Below are 20,225 nucleotides of genomic sequence, written 5' to 3'. Positions count from 1 at the left end.
ATTTACAGAAAATACATTGGATTTTTATCAAATTTAAGAAAATAATTCAGCAGCAGTTAACTGAGTGACATAAGAAGGCATGAAGTAAAAATATGGCGCCTTTATTTTGTTGTACAATAAAATAAATAAATATGTAATTTTTATAAGTAGAATTATTTGTGTGCCAACTTGGAATTTATTTTCTTAAGAGTATACAGACAGGAGGGCGGAACCAAGATGGCGGAATAGACAGACGCTTCTGTCGAGCTCTCTTTACAACAAAGGCCCCCCAAAAAGTGAAACAAGTATATTTGTGACAAGGTGGGGGCCCTGAGCATCGAAGGCAAGCTTAGACAATGAACTGAGGGGCAGGGGAAGGAAGAGACCGTTCAGAAGCAGAGAGGAGTTGCCTGACCTGAATCGCGGGGAGCTCTCAGGCACCATTCCCAGAGCAGCTATGGCAGCAGCAGTGGCAGCGGAGGGCTGGTCCTAGCGCTCAGCTGCAGTTTCCTCAGGGAGAAGCAGCCAGCCACACAGCCCACTCATACCTCCAGGACCTGAGGAGAAGGGCGCTCTCAGCAAAAGCTAAGTACTTGTGTATATTTTACAGCGCCCCCACCCCACCCCCCAACCCAGCTCAGCAGCTGAATCCCTAGGCCTGAGGTAGACCCTGGTGAGCACCTGGAGTCGTCCTCCTGGACTTGGGGAAGGAAAAAAATTCCAACTGGGGGGAAAAGATAATTGGCTAGCTCCATTAACTGGGAGAGCTCAGGACAGAAGCGACTCCTGTCCAGGCATAAACTATCCATGGACCTTGAGCACCTTTCCCTTCTGCATGGACCTGTGTGGGCCTATTTCAGGAGAATAGGCCCTTGTTGGCAAACTCCAACCATTTCAGCAGTGCAGTGGAGAGGTGGGTGTTTGACTTTTGACATTGGTTTGCCTATTAAACAAGGTCCTCACCTACCCACAACAGGGATCTAAGGACTGGAGACTCCACTTGGGTCGCCCAGCCACCCTCGACAGGGGCCCAGGGATAACTGATACCTCCCAGTCCTTACAAAAAAATCTTTGGGTGTCCATGGTCCCTCTGCAGAGCCCACCCACCAGCACACTCTAGGGAACAGAGACACATTTTCCTCAGAGACACTTGGGGGCTGGTTCTCAGCCCCCTGCCTTGTTCAGAGTGTGACCCCCTGCTGCAATCAGATACGGGTATATATGCCAATCATCCCTGCGCCTCTAAGACTGTAGGACAGAGCCTGTACCACACACTTGATGATCAGCTACCTGGAAACTTGAGCTGAATTCATACAATAAAACTGAATGGACTCCTAGACTGATATACTTGATCACAGCTCTAGCCAGCTGGGGACAGGACACCAGAGCTCCTAAGGTTAAAATAATCAAGTTAGCTCACTCAAGCAACCCATAGGGGGATACCAAAACAAAACAAAGCAAGCAGCTACGACACAGTAAGCAAGCATAAACTAATACAATAACTTATAGATGGCTCGGAGACCGTAGTCAATATCAAGTCACATAAAGAAACAGGCCATGATCACTTCAACAGCCTCTTAAAACAAAGAATCCAGGGATCTTTTAGATGAAAGTGCATTCCTGGATTTACCAGATGCAGAATACAAAAGTTTAATATACAGAACCCTTCAAGACATCAGGAAGGAAATGAGGCAATATGCAGAACAAGCCAAGGAACACACAGATAAAGCAACTGAAGAACTCAGAAAGATTATTCAGGAACAAACTGAAAAGTTTAATAAGCTGGAAAAATCCATAGACAGACAACAATCAGAAATTTAGAAGATTAACAATAAAATTACAGAATTAGATAACTCAACAGAAAGTCAGAGGAGCAGAATTGAGCAAGTAGAAGCTAGAATTTCTGAACTCGAAGATAAATCATTTGGCACTAATACATTTGAAGAAAAATCAGATAAAAGAATTTAAAAAAATGAAGAAACCTTAAGAATCATGTGGGACTCTATCAAGAGAAATAACCTATGAGTGATTGGAGTACCAGAACAGGGAGGAATAACAGAAAATACACAGAAAATTGTTGAGGATTTGTTGGCAGAAAACTTCCCTGATATTGTGAAAGATGAGAAGATATCTATCCAAGATGCTCATTAACTCCATATAAGGTAGATCTTAAAAGAAAGTCACCAAGACATATTATAATCAAGCTTGCCAAAACCAAAGATAAGGAGACAATTATAAGAGCAGCAAGGGATAAAAGAAAAGTCACCTACAAGGGAGAGCTAATAAGAATAAACTCAGACTACTCGGCAGAAACCATGCAGGCAAGAAGGCAATGGGATGACATATTTAAAAAAATTGAAGGAAAAAAAATTGCCTGCCCAGAATCATATATCCATCAAAAGTGTCTCTTAAATATGAAGGTGAAATTAAGACATTTCCAGATAAACGCAAGTTGAGGGAATTTGTAAAAACCAAACCAAAACTACAAGAAATACTAAAGGGAGTTCTTTGGTTAGAAAATCAATAATATCAGGTATCGACCCAAGACTAGAACACTGGGCAGAGCAACCAGAAGTCAAACCAGACAGGGAAATCCAAAAAAAAAAAAAAACAAAGCAAGATTAAAAAAAAAAAAAAGTCCAAAACAGGGTAACGGTGATGTTATTATATAAAAGACGACAACATTAAAATAATAAAGAGGGACTAAGAAGTGTAATCATACACCTTCCATATGGAGAGGAAGATATGGCAATACAAAGAAATAAAAGTAAGTTATAAATTTAGAAAAATAAGGGTAAATAACAAGGTAACCACAAAGGAGACAGACTATCCTGCTCATCAAAATAAAATACAAGGGAAAAATAGACTCAGCAGAAAAAAAATCGACAACAACAAATATGAGGAAAGGACAATATGTAAAGAAAATCTACTCGTCACATAAAATCAAGTGGGAAAAAGAAGCTGTCAACACACAAAAAAAGACATCAAAATGATAGCACTAAATTCATAAAAAAAAAAAAAATACCTACCCGTAATTACCCTGAATGTAAATGGACTAAAAGCACCAATAAAGAGAAAGAGAGTGGCAGAATGGATTAAAAAACAAGATCCGTCTATATGCTGCCTACAAGAGACACACCTAAGACTTAGAGACACAAACAATCTAAAACTCAAAGAATGGAAAATAATATATCAAGCAAACAACAATCAAAAAAGAGCAGGAGTGGCAATATTAATTTCTAACAAAATAGACTTTAAAGTTAAATCCATCAGAAAGGATAAGGAAGGACACTATATAATGATTAAAGGAACAATACACCAAGAAGATATAACCATATTAAATATTTATGCACCCAATGATAGGGCTGCAAGATACATAAAACAAACTCTATCAGCATTGAAAAGTGAAATAGACAGCTCCACAATAATAGTAGGAGACTTCAACACACCACTTTCGGTGAAGGACAGGACATCCAGAAAGAAGCTCAAAAAAGACACAGAAGATCTAAATGCCACAATCAACCAACCTGACCTCGTAGACATATACAGAACACTCCAGGCAACAGCAACCAAGTATACTTTCTTTTCTAGTGCACATGGAACATTCTCTAAAATAGACCACATATTAGGTCATAAAGCAAGCCTTAGCAGAATCCAAAACATTGAAATATTACAAGCATCTTCTCTGATCATAAGGCCAAAGAAGTGGAATCAATAACAGGAAAAGCAGGGAAAAGAAATCAAACACTTGGAAACTGAACAATACCCTTCTCAAAAAAGGCTGGATTATAGAAGACATTAAGGATAGAATAAAGAAATTCATAGAATCCAATGAGAATGAAAACACTTTCTATCAGAACCTTTAGGACACAGCAAAAGCAGTGCTCAGAGGCCAATTTATATCGGTAAATGCACACATCCAAAAAGAAGAAAGGGCCAAAATCAAAGAATTATCCCTATAACTTGAACAAATAGAGAGCAAAAAAAGAAACCCACAGGCACCAGAAGAAAACAAATAATGAAAATTAGAGCTGAACTAAATGAAATAGAAAACAGAAAAACAATTGAAAATTAACAAGACCAAAAGCTGGTTTTTTGAAAAAATCAACAAAATTGATAAACTGTTGGCCAAACTGACAAAAGAAAAGCAGGAGAGGAAACAAATAACCCGAATAAGAAATGAGATGGGAGATATTACAACAGACCCAACTGAAATTAAAAGAGTCATATCAGATTACTAGGAAATAGTATACTCAAACAAATTTGAAAACCTAGAAGAAATGGGTGATTTCCTAGAAACACACTACCTACTTAAACTAACACAAACAGAGGTAGAAAAACTAAATAGACCCACAACAAAAGAAGAGATTGAAAAGGTAATCAAAAAACTCCCAACAAAAAAAGCCCTGATCCGGATGGCTTCACTGCAGAGTTCTACCAAATCTTCAGAGAAGAGTTAACACCACTACTACTAAAGGTATTTCAGAGCATAGAAAAGGATGGAATACTACCAAATTCATTCTATGAAGCTATCATATCCCTGATTCCAAAACCAGGTAAAGACACCACAGGAAAAGAAAATTATAGACCTATATCCCTCATGAATGTAGATGCGAAAATCCTCAACAAAATTCTAGCCAGTAGAATTCAACAACGTATCAAAAAAATAATTCACCATGACCAAGTGGGATTCATACCAGGTAAGCAGGGATGGTTCAACATTAGAAAAACAATTAACATAATTCACCACATAAATAAAACAAAAGACAAGCATCACATGATTTTATCAATTGATGCAGAAAAGGCATTTGAGAAAGTTCAACACTCATTCATGATAAAAACTCTCAGCAAAATAGGAATAGAAGGAAAATTTCTCAACATAATAAAGGGCATTTATACAGAGCCAACAGCCAACATCACCCTAAATGGAGAGAGCCTGAAAACATTCCCACTGAGATCGGGAACCAGACAAGGATGCCCTCTATCACCACTATTATTCAACATTGTGCTGGGAGTCCTAGCCAGAGCAATTACGCTAGATAAAGAAATAAAGGGCATCCAGTTTGGCAAGAAAGAAGTCAAAGTATCTCTATTTGCAGATGACATGATCTTATACACAGAAAACCCTAGGGAATCCTCCAGAAAACTACTGAAACTAATAGAAGAGTTCGGCAGAGTATCGGGATGCAAGATAAACATACAAAAATCAGTTGGATTCCTCTACACCGACAAAAAGAACATCGAAGAGGAAATCATCAAATCAATGCCATTTACATTAGCCCCCAAAAAGATAAAATACTTAGGAATAAATCTTACCAGAGCTGTAAAAGACTTAAACAGAGAAAACTACAGTACACTTTTGTAAGAAACCAAAAGACACATACTTAAGTGGAAGAACATACCTTGCTCATGGATAGAAAGGTTTAACATTATAAAAATGTCTATTCTACCAAAAGCGATCTATACATTTAACGCAATTCCGATCCAAATCCCAACGCCCTTCTACAATGAGATAGAGAAATAAATCACCAATTCCATATGGAAGGGACAGAGGCCCCGGATAAATAAGGCATTACTGAAAAAGAAGAACAAAGTAGGAGGCCTTACTTTACCTGATTTTAGAACCTATTATACCGCCACAGTAGTCAAAATAGCCTGGTAATGGTACAACAACAGATACATAGACCAGTGGAACAGAATTGAGAATCCAGACATAAATCCATCCACATATGAAAGTAATGGAATTGACAAAGGCCCCAAAACAGTTAAATGGGGAAAAGAAAGTCTTTTTAACAAATGGTGCTGGCATAACTAGATATCCATCTGCAAAAAAATGAAACAAGACCCGTACCTCACTCCATGCACAAAAACTAACTCACAATGGATCAAAGACCTAAATATAAAATCTAAAATGATAAAGATCATGGAAGAAAAAATAGGGAGAACATTAGGAGCTCTAATACATGGCATAAACAGTATAGAAAACATTATAAAGAATATAGAAGAAAACTAGATAACTGGGAGCTCCTAAAAATCAAACACTTATGCTCATCCACAGACTTCACCAAAAGAGTAAAAAGACTACCTACTGACTGGGAAAAAGTTTTTAGCTATGACATTTCTTATCAGCGCCTGATCTGTAAAATCTACATAATACTGCAAAAACTCAACTGCAAAAAGAGAAATAACCCAATTAAAAAATGTGCAAAAGATATGAATAGACACTTCACTAAAGAAGACATTCAGACAGCTAACAGATATATGAGGAAATGTTCACGATCATTAGCCATTAGAGAAATGCAAATTAAAACTACGATGAGATTCCATATCACTCCAACAAGGCTGGCATTAACCCAAAAAACACAAAATAATAAATGTTGGAGAGGCTGTGGAGAGATTGGAACACTTCTACACTGCTGGTGGGAATGTCAAGTGTTACAACCACTTTGGAAATCGATTTGGCGCTTCCTTAAAAAGCTAGAAATAGAACTACCACATGATCCAGCAATCCTACTCCTTGGAATATATCCTAGAGAAATAAGAGCCTTTACACGAACAGATAATGCACACCCTTGTTTATTGCAGCACTGTTTACAATAGCAAAAAGATGGAAGCAACCAAGGTGCCCATCAACAGATGAATGGATAAATTATGGTATATTCACACAATGGAATACTACGCATCGATAAAGAACAGTGAGGAATCCGTGAAACATTTCATAACATGGAGGATCCTGGAAGACATTATGCTGAGTGAAATTAGTCAGTTGCAAAAGGACAAATATTGTATACAAATATTGTATAAGACCACTATTATAAAAACTTGAGAAATAGTTTACACTGAGAAGAAAATATTCTTTTGTGGTTACAAGAGGGGGGAGGGAGGGGAGGTGGGAGAGGGGTATTCACTAATTAGATAGTAGATAAGAACTACTTTAGGTGAAGGGAAGGATAGCACACAGTACAGGGGAGGTCAGCACAACTGGACTAAACCAAAAGCAAAGAAGTTTTCTGAATAAACTGAATGCTTAGACGGCCAGCATAGCCGGGGCAGGGGTCTGGGGGCCATGGATTCTGGGGACATCTAAGTCAATTGGCATAATAAAATCTATTAACAAAACATTCTGCATCCCACTTTGAAGAGTGGCATCTGGGGTCTTAAACGCTAGAAAGCAGCCATCTAAGGGGCATCAATTGGTCTCAACCCACCTGGAGCAAAGGAGAATGAAGAACTCCAAGGACACAAGGTGATTACAAGCCCAAGAGACAGAAAGGGCCACATGAACCAGAGACTACATCATCCTGAGACCAGAAGAACTAGATGGTGCCCAGCTACAACCCATGACTGCCCTGACAGGGAACACAACAGAGAATCCCAGAGGGAGCACGAGATCAGTGGGTTGCAGACCCCAAATTCTCATAAGACCGGACTTAATGGTTTGACTGAGACTGGAAGGACCCCGGTGGTCATGGCCCCCAGACCTTCTGTTGGCCCAGGACGGGAACCATTCCCGAAGTCAACTCTTCAGACATGGATTGGACTGGACAATGGGTTGGAGAGGGATGCTGGTGAGGAGTGAGCTTCTTGGATCAGGTGGACACTTGAGACTGTGCTGGCATCTCCTGCCTGGAGGGGAGATGAGAGGGTGGAGGGGGTTAAAAGCTGACGAAGAGGACTTGAAAAGAGTGGAGGGAGAGAGCAGGCTGCCTCATTAGGGGGAGAGTATTTGGGAGTGTGTAGCAAGGTGTATGTGGGTTTTTGTGTGAGAGACTGACTTGATTTGTAAACTTTCACTTAAAGCACAATAAAAATTATTTTAAAAAAAGAGTATACAATGTAATATATAGTATTACCTAGTTTTTTTTTTACCAATATCCTACCTAATAACACTATTGTTAGTAAAACTTTTACATGAACTGATGAGCTATATATTAACTTGAAATATAAAGCATAATATTGAAGATGACAACTGAGAATAGGAAAACAATTTCAAAAAACAATGTTCAAAATATAAATTTAAATATATCCCTGCTGAGAATGAAATATCAAAAATAAAGCATATGGTTAATGTATTATCTATACTTTTATACTTTCAATAATTTTGCTAAGAAATGGTATAAATATGCAATTCTAACGAAATCAATTTGCTGAAAGAAGCAAGTAAAATAGTTTTTTTTTAAATATCCTTTTGTTAATTCGTGCACTCCTTCATTCATCAAACATGTATTAGCAGCTACTTTGTGCCAGAAATGGCAAATTGATAAAATCTGATGAGACTATCCCCAATATTCTAAGTAGATTACTATATGCTACTTTTTAAAATTTACCAGTTCAGCTAACTTTTTCTTAGGAAGAATTTCTCGACCCACCATGAGTTCTCACATGATCCTCAGCCTTTCCTCTCCTAGTATTGAGAATCTGGACACTGTCTTTAAAGTTTTTAAGAGGGAGGAATACCAAGAGATCATGTAGTTCATTGGGCAAGTAATTGTATGTCTTCTCTCAACCTCGTGTCACTAGAGAATTTGTTTTTTGTGTGTTTGACAACCTTATCTGTATTTGTTTTTAAGGATAGGGATTACTTTTAAACATATTGGAAATAGTTTATGAGGCTCCTTTCTTCAAAATAAAACTTTATGTTGTGATAACGAAGTATGTGCACAAGCTTCTACATTTGCTGTAAGTTGATTATCTTTAGTAATTGTGTTTCCCACCTCATTTCCTTCTAGGCTCATTAAACTTCGTGTGTTTTACTTAATATATTACTTTCCATAGTTTAGCTAATCATTTGTTCAATAAGTTTGTGAGTGCCTACTCCAAACTCTAACTGACTAACCAGCATAGACTATTCCCTTCAGCTGAGACCTAGAATTAAAATGCGTGCTGAATAATAAAAGCATTAACATTTTAATAGAATTACTAGAATATGAAAGAAGAAAAAACACTCATATTTGAAAAATAACTCAAAGTGCCTAGCAGTGTACATAAAAAAATGTTTTTGAATATAATTCTACTTCTCAGTAGAAGTTTTATATACTGTTTCTATTTAATAAATTCAATTTTATAAATGTTTTTGAATATAATTCCACTTCTCAGTAGAAGTTTTATATAGTTTCTATTTAATAAATTCAAAAACTTAAAAAAAAAAATTGAAGGCCATTTATTTATATATTATTTAAAATGCCTTCTATGTGCCGGGCACTCAGAACTCCATATATATTTGTGAAAAAAAGCAAAACATCTTGCTTCCTGGAGATTAAATTTTAGCAGTAGTAGACAGATAATAGATATTAAGTGTAATAAATAAAGTACGTCCTATATCAGAAGTTAATGAATGCCATGGACAAGAATATAAAGTAGTTTTTAAGGTAAGGACACACTGGAAAGAAAGTTTCAATACAGTGAAAGATAAAAATCAAGTATATGTATGAGCATTCTAGGCATCAGTGTGAAATGGTTTGTTTTTACAGCCTTAGCAAACTGATTTTTTCTTTATTCTTTATGTATAAGCCTACAGAAAATGATTTTCCCCACTGAAACACTTTATTTGGACCTATATAATCCAGCAAGCATGTATGAGTAACTTTTCCCACCTTATAGCCCTTAGCAGTTTAGCTCACTCTCATCTCATTTTTCACTAAAATTTAAGAATCATAAAAATAATTTGTAACTGAACTCTAAGTGAATGGCTCCCATTTATTTTTTTTCTTCGCCATTTTTTTCTAGTGCATTCTTTTCCCATCTTTTAGCTTGTTCACACTGTTGTTGTCTTATGCTGTGGAATTGGTTTGAATTCATGGTGACCCTCTCTGTTTCAGAGTAGAACTGTTTCGTAAGGTTTTGTTGACCTTATGCAATCTTTACAAAAGCAGATCCCCAGCTCTTGTCTTCTGCAGTGCTGCCGAGTGAGTTTGAACCACTTAATAAAAACCCCACTCTTGCTAAAACTGTATTCCTCTGATATCTTTTCTCCCCTAGTAAAACTCTAACCTAATCATTGCCATTGAGTCGATTCCAACTCATAGCGACCCTATAGGAGAGAGTAGAACTGGCCCAAAGGTTTCCAAAGAGCAGCTGGTGGATTCGAACTGTCAAGCTTTAGGTTAGCAGCCATTTCTTAACCACTGAGCCACCAGGGCCCCCTAGTAGAGCTCCACAGTAGAATTAGTGGGTTCCAAATCCCAAAGTTACCTTTCTACCTAACAAATTTTATTATATGCTGCTCGTTCACATTAAAATAAACAAACACTCTGGTGAAACTAATTTAGACTAACATATAAATCATGCTCTTTTTTTCTTTTTCTTCCTTTTTTTTTACTCTACTGGTTACTTACCACCTAACAAATAAAACTTTGATTTCCGATTTTGTGATAAAATAGGCAATTCTGATGGAGTTAATTTGCTAAAACAAGCAAATAAAACAGTTTTGAATATCCCTTTATTTATTTATGTGCCATTCATTCATCAAACATCTATTATCAGTCACTCTGTGCCAGAAAATGCAAATTGATAATATAAATTTGGTAAAAATGGTTTGTGGGAAATGGGGAAGCTATTTTTCTTTTTCTGTTATTGTACTTTAGATGAAGGTTTACAGAAGAAACTATCGTCTCATTAAACAATTAGTCCAATATTGTTTTATGACATTGGTCACCAACCCCAAGACATGTCAACGCTCTCCCTTCTCTACCTTGGGTTCCCTATTACCAACTTCCCTGTCCCCTCCTGCCTTCTAGTCCTTGCCCTTGGGCTAGTGTACCAATTTATTCTCCTTTTGTTTTATGGGCCTGTCTAATCTTTAGCTGAAGGGTGAATCTCAGGTGTGACTTTATTACTGAGCTAAAATTTTTTTTTTTTTTTTTAAAGGGTGACTGGAGTCCATACTCTCAGGGTTTCTGCAGTCTCTGTCAGACCAGTAAATCTGTTTTCTTTCGTTTGTTTGTTTTTTGTGAGTTAGAATTTTGTCTTATATTTTTCCCCAGCTCTGATCCCTATCAGAGCAGTCAGGGGTGGTAGCCGGGCACCACTTCGTTGTGCAGGACTCAGTCTGGTGGAAGCTGTGGTGTTGTGGTCCAGTAGTCCTTTGGACTAATCTTGGGGAAGCTGTATTAAAACCATTTATTTAAGCTATTTTATATATTAGGGCATGTAATTACATTTTTTTTTTATCCCCAGTGCCATGATATTGAAATTGACAAAAAAAAGAAAAAAAGCTAATATCTAAGATTTCATTAAAAAATACCACCTCTTATTAATGACTGAAACAATTTAGGATTATGTCTGATATACAAGGGGTTATTGGGAATATATTCTCCACTGCCGACTTCCACCTAATAAAGGAGAATAAAATGAAAATCAGAGACTTCATTGTTTCCTTCAGTTTTTATTTGTTTTATAGTAACTGAGGTATAGACCTGCAGCTGAGTTGATGATAATTGGTTAAAGGGTCCAATTAAAACAGCCCCAACAATTTACTGATCTACACTGTAGATCTCCTAAAAACTTAGGGAAGAGTCAAAGCTTCCAGGTGGTAAAATTTTGGCTATCTGAGGTTACTAGTTATAGATTTGTAGAATGGAAATGAAGTTTTTCCAGGAAATCTTTTTGTATCATTCTGCTCACCTTTTATCTTCAACAAGCTGTACTAATAAATGCTATATTTGGTTGCAGCAAAATAATAATAATACTTATACTTAATTACATGAATAAATCAAAATTTATGATATTATTTTAAAAATAATGATACTAATAACCCATGTTTGTTAAGAACTCCTTACTGATTATTATACTAAACATTTTACATTGATTAATCTAATTATCAAACACCTTTGATTTGACTATATAACTTTTCCATTTTTCAGATGAAGGAACTGAGCTTTAGAAAAATCAAAGAAACCTACCCAATTTATCTAGGTAGTAAATATCTGACTCTAAAATGCTGTTCATAAAATATCCCATCATTCAATACAACAATTATACACATTACTATATATGTTAATTACATTAGGCTTGGTTTTCAAGCTAAAGCCTTAAGTTGGTATTCTATCCTCTATGTTCAATAACAGTAGCTAGCTTCACTCTGTCTCTATCCAAAGTATAACACTAAAATAGTGTAAACATTCAATTTAACAGAAACCTCTGAAAGCATCCAAAGATAAAAATTTTCAGTAATAAAAATAATTAACAATTTCAATAAAATAAATAAAAAGTCCTGTAAAGAATATCCTATAACTATAGTATGAGAAGATAGACTTAAAACATACATATATATATATATATATATGAACTCTATATGATCCACCCTCTGCAAAAAACAACATATATATTAACAAGACAGGTCAGAAACTATAATGAGTACAGATTCCCTTAGAATTTCCTACTACCTTCCTAGTTTAGAGACTGGGCTGACAGTAACTAAAATGAGAACCCAAAAATTCATGAAGCAAAGTTCTAGGAGAATGGGAGCAAGAGAATGTCTAACATATGCAAACCCATGTTCATTTCAGCATGGTTCACAAAAGCAAAACAATGGAAACAATCTAGATCCCCATCAACAGATGAATGGATGAAAAAACTATGATACATACACAAAATGGAGTATTATGCAACAATAAAGAACAATGATGAATCGTTGAAGCATCTCATAACATGGATGAATCTGGAGGGCATTATGCTGAGTGAAATAAGTCAGTCACGAAAGGAAAAGTATTGTGTGAGACCACTACTGTAAAAAACTCATGAAAAGGTTTATACACAAAAAAGAAACAAACTTTGATAGTTATGAGGGAGGGAGGAGGTGGGGATGGAAAAATACTAAATAGACAATAGATAAGTGGTAACTGTGATGAAGGGTAAGACAGTACACAATACTGGAGAAGCTAGCACAACTTGTACTAGGCAAGCTCTTGAAAGCTCCAGAGACACATCCAAACTCCCTGAGGAACCAAATTGCTGGCTGAGGGCTGTGGGGACCATGGTCTCGGGGAATATCTAGCTCAATTGGAATAACATAATTTATAAAGAAAATATTCTACATTCTATTTTGGTGATCAGCATCTGGGGTCTTAAAAGCCCGTGAGCAGCCATCTGAGATAATCCACTGGTCTCACCATTCAGGAGCAAGAGAGAATGAAGAAAACTAAAGATACAAGGGAAAGATTAGTCCAAAGAACTAATGAACCACAACTACCGTGGCCTCCACCAGACTGAGTCCAGTACAACTAGATGGTGCATAGCTGCCACCACCACTGACTGCTCTGACAGGGATCACAATAGAGGGTTCCAGGCAGAGCTAGAGAAAAGTGTAGAACAATATTGTAACTCATAAAAAAAGACCAGAATTACTGGCCTGACAGAGACTGGAGAAACCCCAAGAGTATGGCTCCCAGACACCATTTTAGCTCAGTACTGAAGTCACTCCTGAGGTTTACCCTTCATCCAAAGATTAGACAGTACCATAAAATAAAACTAGACTAAAGGGGCCCACCAGCCCAGGAGCCAGGGCTAGAAGGCAGAAGGGGACAGAAAAGCTAGTAAAAGGAAACCCAAGATAAAGAAAGGAGAGAGTTGACATGCCATGAGATTGTTAACCAATGTCATAAAACAATATGTGTACCTACCGTTTAATGATAAGATAGTTTGTTCTGTAAACATTCATCTAAAGTACAACTTAAAAAAAAAGAGAGAATGTCTAAGATTCCGACCCTCCCATCTGAGCACCAAGAAAAATACCTAGAAATCTATAATCTCAACTCTGTAATAACTCTGAATAGTAAGCAGAGGATTGCAACAGAAAGTGCAGGCTGAAATGTTTTAAAAAATGAGGTTTAAACAATAGGAAAACTTTTTTTTTCCCCTACTCTTTCTGCCCCTCTCCTCCCAGCACCGTGGCATGATGGTGGCAGCAGTGGAGGTAGACCATTGTTTGTGCTTTCAGAGAGGAGACCCAACCTCTGGCTCTGGAGTGAGCAGGACAGGCTTTGCTGGCAGAGGGTCCAGTGTGTCTGGTCCCTCTAGGAGCTATCTGAAAGACGGATGTCTCATTTTGGCCTGAATTGGAACTCACAAAGGGTGAGGGACGAATTGAAAAACAAAAACTGAAGACTGTGACCTCCTGAGATCTCTTGTGTAAATTAACACTTTTGAAAGTATCGTGTATACAGGGGAATTGAGAAATCCACATGTATGCTCAGAGATAACACATTATAATATTCTAATATATCAGCTTCAACAAAAATACGCAAGGCATACAAAAAAGCTGAAATGATATTCATTCAAAAGAACAAGATGAAGGGGGAGAAATCATTTCTATGGAAGTCCAAATAATGAACAGACTAGAAGGATTTAAAACAAAAGAATTAATCATGCTCTAAGAATTAAAGAAACACACGGACAAAAAACAAAATGAAATTAAAAAGAAAACATAAATAAAATGAGAATATATTTAAAGGGATGTTGTTAGGTGCGGTGGACCTGCTTTCAACTCATAGTGACATTATGGAACAGAGTAGAACTTACTCAGGATCTTCTAGGCTGTAATTTTTATGGGAGAAGATTAACAGGTCTTCCTTACATGGAGCCTCTGTTGAGTTCAAACTGCCAATCTTTCAGTTAGAAGCTGAGAACTTAACTATTGTACCACCAGGGATCCTTAATAAAGACATAACCACTATGAGAAAGAACCAAACAGAATTAATGGAGCTGAGATGAAGCAACAACTGGAATAAAAAAATTCATCGAAGGTAGGCAACAGCATATCTGAGCACAGAGAATAAAGAAAAAATGAACTAAAGGGTATGGTAATCAAAATTTTTGAGCCTGAAGAGCAAAAAGAAAAGAAAAAACAGGGAGGGGGATGAATAAAACTGAGTAAAACCTAAAGGAATTGTGGGACATCATGTAAACCAGCATAAGTATAATGAAGACCCCAGAAGGAGATTAGAGATAGAGAAGGACAGAAAGAATATTTGAAGAAATAATGACAGAAAACTTATGAAATTTGATGAAGGGCATGCATCTAAATATTCAAGAAGATCAGCAAACTCCACGTAGGATAAACGGAGATTCACTTTGAGAATCATTGTGATCCAACTCATAAAAACTTAAGATAACGAAAGAATCCTGAAAGCAGCAAGAGAGAAGCAAATTGTCATATACAGGAGATCCTCAATAAGATTAACCACTGTTTTCCCCCCAGAAATCTTTGAGACCAGACAGCAATAGAATGATAATATTAAAATGACTGAAAACTTTGTCGACTAAAAATCCTATATCTGACAAAACTGTCTTTCAAGAATGAGGGTGAAATTAAGACATTCCCAGAAAACTAAAAGCTGAGGGAATTCACAACTAGACCTGCTCTACAAGAAATGCTAAAGGGAGTCCTTCAGATAGAAAGGAAAAGACACTCCCCAATAACCACATCCCAAACTCACAATCGAATATAAATTAGCCATAAAGGGAAATAAAATACTGATACATGCTACAACATGGATGAGCCTGGAAAGTATTATGCTAAGTAAAATAAGTCAAACATAAAAGAACAAATATTATATGATCTTATTTGTATGAAATATCTAGACAAAGCACATGCATGGAGACAAAAGTTTATTACTTGTTACCAGGGGTAGGTGGTAGGGGAGAATAGAATATTATTTAAATGGCACTGAAATTCTGTTAAGGTTAGTGAAAAAAATTTGGAAATGGGTAGTGGCTATAGTTGGACAACATGGTGAGTGTAATAAATGTCAGTGAATTGTACACATAAAAATGGTTAAAATGGCAAATATTTTGTTTTCTATATTTTACCATGATATAATTAAAAAAGTAATAAAAATATAGAAAAGCTTAAAGAGATGCTATTTCACATCTACTGACAATTTGGAATGTTAAGAAGAATGTGGAGCAACTGGAGATCTGATACACTGCTGATGTGAAGCGTTAACTGATAAACAATTTTGGAAATAAAAAAAAGTCTTGATGATTTTCTGACAAAATTTTAAGACTTTTCTTATTATCCTACATCATCTATTTTCAGCAGCAATTCATGCATGCAAATTTCCAAATTTAGCAAGGACAAGGACAGGGAAAAATATGATGTGATTCATTATAGATACTTTGTGTAATTTCCTCATAGAAAGTGCTGTATTGTATGCAAAACAATGAAGACCACCATAATTAGTGTATACCAAGGATGATAGATTTTAATGCATCACCAAAGGCCAAAGAAATCTGCAATACATGCAGAATATTTACTCTATTTTATGTAGAGGAATCAGGTTGATTACAGGAAAAAAGCCATCTCAAATTAGTCAAGTAAAGCCACAATAGATGAATAGTGGCTAGGAAATTGACATGATTGAAGAGACAGGCCACATCAACCCAATTCTTCCTTGGGCTGTAAGAAGAAAAATCCAGCAGCTAACAATAAAGTGGGAATTTGGCTGAGGTCATTTCATGTGCCCTTAGCTGTCCTGACATCAATAAATCCCCAACATCCTAAAATCAAGAAAAAAAAAAAACAAAAACAAGATGGCATAAAAAATAATTTGTGGCCCTATTAAAATTTTTCAATCAACAGAAGAGAAAAAAGAAAGAACATTCTTCCAAAAGTTATTATGTATACAAAAAAGGCACATATTAGAAAAGATGTGCTTTGTGTTAATGTAGCAAAAGTGAGCACTAAGAGAATACAGGGTATCATAAAGAAACACAAAGTTCAAATAACCTGCCTGTCATTAAGGAGGGAAAAGGCTATAAATAGAACTTATTTTCTCCTAGTTTACAGATTCAGGCCTGAGACAAGGAAGAAAGTTGGTGAGGGGGAAAACAAATCAATGTAAACAGTTAGATGATAGATACATAGATAGCTAGATGAATGATAGATCCATAGATCACTGGATCAATAGATAATAGATGATGATAGATTAGATAGATAGATAGACAGATGATATATAGATGACAGATAGATAGATGATAGATAGATGGATAGATGATAGATGACAGATGGATGACAGATTAGATGATAGACAGACAGACGGATGATTGATAGACTGACGGACAGACGGACGGGCTGGTGGGCAGGCAGGCGGGCGGACGGATGGATGGATGGATAGACGGATAGGTAGATAGATAGATGGATAGGTAGATAGATAGACGGATAAGTAGATAGATGGATAGGTAGATAGATGATAGATAGATGGTTTTTGCTAAAGAAAATTAAGCCAAAGGAACAATTTTAAAATAGAGTTTTAGGGGATTTCAGTGAAAATTCTATAAGGTTAATCAGGTTCTTTGAGTATCTACCAGATATCTTTGTGCACATGATAGCCATTTCTTCTCAGATTTTTTTTTTCTACTAAAGGATAAAGAATTAGAAATGTATATTATATAAAAAATGTATAATCATATAAGCAGGAAAATAATCATACTCTATTCAAAGAGGTTATGTTTCACTTTAAAAATCATAATATACCTTCCAATCTATCTCCATATTTAAGGTTGGTAACCACACATGGATAATTTGGCTATTATCATCTTGTATATAATAATATCCATTTAAGTAACTAGAAAATTCTAGTCAGCTATAGAGAGTTTACAGTTTTCACAGGTATTGATGCAACTGTGACATTATTAGTGTTCAACAAGTTGAGGAAAATGTTTGTGAATATGCAAAAATTATTGTGGTGACAGTTTTTAAAGTTTTTGACTATGTTGTATATAAAATGATCTTTATTTTGAGTACCATTAGACTATTTTGAGTACATTGAGTAACATTACACTATTATTTATCTCTTAAAATTTAAAACTGTAACATTCCTCTCTAAAGAAATCTGAAATAGAATTTGGAAACATTATTTCCCAAACATACATGACTTTGGTTGTGAAGCCACAGATAAGCTCTCCTGAAAGTAATGTTTTTTATATTTTGCTCATATTGCCTATGGCCAGGGCTTCACTATGCAACCGTACCATTCTGTTCTTGAAAAAGAAATCAGCAGTCTTTTTTTTTTTTTTTTTTAAAGTATGCTCATTTTTATTTGACTCTATTTAGTAGCTTAAAAATATCCCTTGTATATATATATATATATATATATATATATATATCTCCAAACGAAACCCATTGCCATCAAGTTGATTCTGACTCATAGTGACCCCATAGGGTTTCCAAGGCTGTAAACCTCTATGGAAGCAGACTTCCACTTCTTTCACCTGCAAAGCCACTGGTGATTTTGAACCACTGACCTTTTGGTTAGCAATTGTTTTAACCACCAGGGTTCTGTATATATAAATACACAGTGAAAGCTGGGAGAGCCTGAACTCAACAGGACTGACTTGTTTTTCAAAAATATATCTGTATTTGGCTATTCCACCTTAAAATATTACTTAAAAATTAAAAAAAAATAATGTTTTATCTAAATCAAAAGAAATGTATGTAAAATATACAACAAATGGAAAAGCTCAATCAAATATAGAGGATTTATAACAAGGAAATGAAAAGGTGTATATGAAATGATTCATATTCATATAAATTGCAAATTAATTTCTATAAAGGTTATTTCAAAGACCATTATAGTTCAAGTTGTAGTGTTGATTGAATAGTATTGAATAAATTAAGCAATATACTACCATATTCTTTTTTTTTTTAATATTTCCCAGCAGGGAAATTTTTCAAAAAAAAATATATGGGTATAGGAAATATCACATGACTGTGGATGTTCATTTAAGAAATGGTTAAAAAAATCATGATAGAACTAATATACTTTGTACGATAGAGTCAAAATGTTTCTGTAAAATGTTCTGAATTATGAGAAAAATATAAACAAAATATGGAAAAATCATGGTGCCTTTGGAAATCTAAAAATTGCTCTAAGAATTTTATTAATAATTACAGTTGCTGTTAACTCAGCAGAGGTCCTTTTCTCCAAACTGATGAAATCGAAAACTACAAACTGAAATGATTCAAGAGTACTTGTCTAATAAAGTATACTGTCGACAGATGACAATTTATGAGATTTGATTGCTCAACCCAAACATTGATGGTCTGTTAGCAGAACATCTAAACGTGTGTGATGATACTTGCATTTCACTGTTTTTATATTTAACTGACTTTCAATATTACAAAAGTCATAGATATGCAAATTTCGCTGTTGTTGTTACCAGAAAGGTATACTTTTCAAGTTAGGATCATAACACCTATGTTATTTAATAGTTACCACTACATATAACTTTTAAATAATTAGATATATTGGATACGGCCCTCTTTTTGTACTCTTGTTTCAGACCCTATAAATTTTTAAAGTATATTTATGCCATTTCAGGTAGTAGCAAACATTTCTGACCAACAGCATTTTAAAACTGCTGTGATTGCCTCAACTATAATGTTTCTGATTTTTCCAGTTTATGAATGACAGCATTTATTGAAATATTCCTATTCTTTTTTTTATTTTTGAATATTGAGTTGGACAAGAAGCACAAACAACTTATTAGGTTATAAAAGCTGAATTTCAAGCAGCAATATTCATATGCAAGTGAGATGACTATGCTTTGTGGGCTATCTCAGACCTCCAGAAATACCACAGATGCATGGCTTTAACAAACAGAAATTCATTTTCTCACAGTTTAGGAGGCTAGAAGTCCAAATTTAGTGTGCTGGCTCTAGGGGAAGGCTTTCTCTTTCTGTCAACTCTGGAGAAAGATTCCTGTCTCTTCTGAGCTTTTGCTCCTGGGCAATCTTCATGTGGCTCGGCATCTCTCTTCTCCCTTCTTTGCTTGCCCACTTGCTTTTTAAATCTCTTTTATATCTCAAAAGAGATTGATTTAAAACACACCCTACACTAATACTGTCTCAATAGCATAACGGAGGCAACGTTGGTGGCATAATGGCTAAGAGCTACAGCTGCTAACCAAAAGGTCAGCAGTTTGAATTCACCAGGCACTCCTTGGAAACTCTATGGGGCAGTTCTACTCTGTTCTATAGGGTCTCTCTAAGTCACAATTGACTCAGGTTTGGTTTTTGGTTTAACATAATGGAAAATCCATTCTCAAATGGGATTATAATCACAGGTATAACCACAAAAACAAGCAAAGAAACCTGTTGCCATCAAGTCGATTCCGACTCAGAGGCCCTATAAGACAGAGTAGAAGTGACCCACACAGTTTCCAAGGAGTGTCTGGTGAATTTGAACTGCTGACCTTTTTTGGTTAGCAGCCTAGCTCTTAACCACTATGCCACCAGGGTTTCCAAT

This window comes from Elephas maximus, chromosome 14, assembly GCF_024166365.1.
Source record: "Elephas maximus indicus isolate mEleMax1 chromosome 14, mEleMax1 primary haplotype, whole genome shotgun sequence".
Classification (NCBI taxonomy): Eukaryota; Metazoa; Chordata; class Mammalia; order Proboscidea; family Elephantidae; genus Elephas; species Elephas maximus.
The sequence above is the reverse complement of the archived record's forward strand: the minus strand, read 5'-3'. Positions refer to the sequence as shown.